Genomic DNA, 2,726 nt, shown 5'->3' with positions numbered 1-2,726 from the left:
GTAATTTTTTCGGTGTGCCGCTCGGCAGTCTATTACCCCAAACAAGCCGAGCCGGGCACCTTCATGTTCCAAGCTCGGCCCGGCTTAGTCTTCTTCAACAAACTACCCACTTCCAATAAACATTGGAAGGATTATTTTTTCTACATCCGTATGCCCGATCAGGCCAACTTCCCGATCAAGTGGCAGGTCGGCTTACCCCCCACTCCCGAGCTGAAGAAATTCAAGACTCGACCGGACTACCTCTATGCGGAAAATATGCTAGCCGGTCTGCGGCTTGACATCAACAAGCTTCTTCACGAAGGGGTGATGTATATCTTCGGCCTAAGTCCAATGCGGACTCCCCTTCCGAGCGGCTTTGGTAAGCATTTTACTTGGTCCTTTATTTTGATTGCTAACTGATTTCTCTCCTTTCCTTTACAGCGGACATCGTTATGGAGTCAGTAATGGCCGACATTCTGAAGAGAAAGGCGGCGGCGCTCGAAGCCGCGGCAGCCAAGGAGATGGAGGCGCTCGGCATCACGTCGGTCGGCTCGCATGAAGGAGAGAGCGGGACGCATGCAGAGTCGGCCGCTCAGGCTTCTCAGCAGCATGTGGCAAGTGGAGCCACCCCCAGCGGAGGACCAACAGTTCAAGAAGAAGGTTCCGCTCGGGAAGAGGGACAACCGGCCTCGAAGAGGCGCCGAGTGGAAACTCCACTCCGCTCGGCAACTTCTGCCGTTCAACCGTCCGCCCAAGCTACTGCCCGTGCTCGCGGCAAGGCTCTAGAGGTCGAAGCTATTTCGTCGGACCGGACGCCTTCTGAATGGGACGAGCCGGCAGCCCCGGTTGAGGCTATTCCGGTCAGCACCCTTCCGCCCACTCGACAACCAGTTAAGCGCTCGACTATTCATTCTCGATTTTTCGACGCCGGCCTCTGATCCTCTTCCGACCGCCGGTCGAACGACCCCTGGCCATGGCCGCACTGTACGAGTCTCTCTTCATCTCCCGACTGAAGAGCTGCTGCCAGAGGCCGACCGCCCGACCATGCCCGAGCATACCATCACCTTGAAGGGGCCCCTAGCTGAGATGTGGGCCAACGCTAGGGCGCGTGTCGCGCTGATCCCCCTTCGAAATTTGGCCAACAGCCATATGCAGGAGGCCACGGGGGTAGGTTTGTTTTCTTCAAAGTTTTGTACACATTGTTTCCGATCGGCCACTAATAACTCTAATTTTATTTTGCCAGAGATGGGTGGAGGAGATTGCAGTCTCCAATCGTTTAGCCCTGGTGGATGAGGAGTTAAGGCAACTGAAGGCGGCTAGCGGTCTGTCCGGCTCTCAAGGCCCCTCGTATGCCGAGCTGCAAAAGGAACTGAAGAAAGCTCAAACTTTGTTGGCGGCCGAGCAGAAAAAGACGGCTGATCAGACCCATGCCTTGGCCGAGTCCGAGCGACAAGTCAAGTCGCTCGACACAAAAATAACCTTGGCCACCACTCGGAAAAGCACGGCCATTTTCGACTTGGAGAAGAAGAACGTGGAAGCCCGGGGCCTGGAGCTGAAGGTAAAGGAGCTGACAGAGCAGCTCGATAAAGAGAATGTGAGCCGCTCGGCTGATGGGGAGAAACTTCAAAATCTGCAGGATTCCCTTACGGCCTCCCAGGCGGCTCTTAAAGAATATCAAGAGGCCGAGCTGAGTCGGGTCGCTGCCTTGAGACAGAGCTACATCCGGTCGCCTGAATTCTCAGAGAAAATTTGTGAGCGGATGTACACAGCCTTTGACATGGCTATGACCGCCACCACTACATATCTGAAATCTAAGGGTCTCCTTCCGGAGTCCACTACCATTCCGGCCGACGATCAAGTAGTGCTCCTGGAAAGCATCCCCAAGGACCTTTATGATTACATTGAGTAGACTGTCTTTATATGTAATTAGGCCGCTCGGCCAAAATGGATCCTTTTTTGTACTTAGGCCGCTCGGCCTAAAGTTTTAATCTTAATGCAACGCTTTTCTTTCACGTACTGTCTTTTTGCTAGTGAATATGTATGTTGCCCGCTCGCCTATTATCACCTCTCGGGTATTCGAAAAGTTACCAAGTATTTGGCGTTTCCCTGCCGCTCGGCTTAATACGTAATATTTCTAAATATTCCACTTTGACGTCGGTCGAATACCTTTAGGTGCTGGGCCGAGCGGAACGTAGAGATGATCTAACACTATTGGAGGCAAATTTCTGGGGCAGTTACATTCTTTTAATTGACATATTCCGCTCGGCGAGTTTACAGACGCCGGCTCGTCTCTCGATTTTTAACGTCGGAGCTCGACGGTCTTCCGCTCGGAAGGTTTATAGACGCCGGCTCGTCTCTCGATTTTTAACGTCGGAGCTCGACGGTCTTCCGCTCGGAAGGTTTATAGACGCTCGTCTCGATTTTTAACGTCGGAGCTCGACGGTCTTCCGCCGGAAGGTTTATAGATGCCGGTCTCTCGATATTTAACGCCGAGTTCGACGGTCTTCCGCCGGAAGGTTTATAGACGCCTCTCGATTTTAACGCCGACGGTCTTCCGCTCGGAAGGTTTATAGACGCCGACTCGTCTCTCGATTTTTAACGTCAGAGCTCGACGGTCTTCCGCTCGGAGGGTTTATAGACGCCGGCTCGTCTCTCGATATTTAACGTCGGAGCTCGACGGTCTTCCGCTCGGAGGGTTTATAGACGCCGGCTCGTCTCTTGATATTTAACGTCGGAGCTCGACGGTC

The sequence above is a fragment of the Zingiber officinale genome, chromosome 5B, assembly GCF_018446385.1.
Source record: "Zingiber officinale cultivar Zhangliang chromosome 5B, Zo_v1.1, whole genome shotgun sequence".
NCBI lineage: Eukaryota > Viridiplantae > Streptophyta > Magnoliopsida > Zingiberales > Zingiberaceae > Zingiber > Zingiber officinale.
This window is presented reverse-complemented; position numbering follows the sequence as displayed.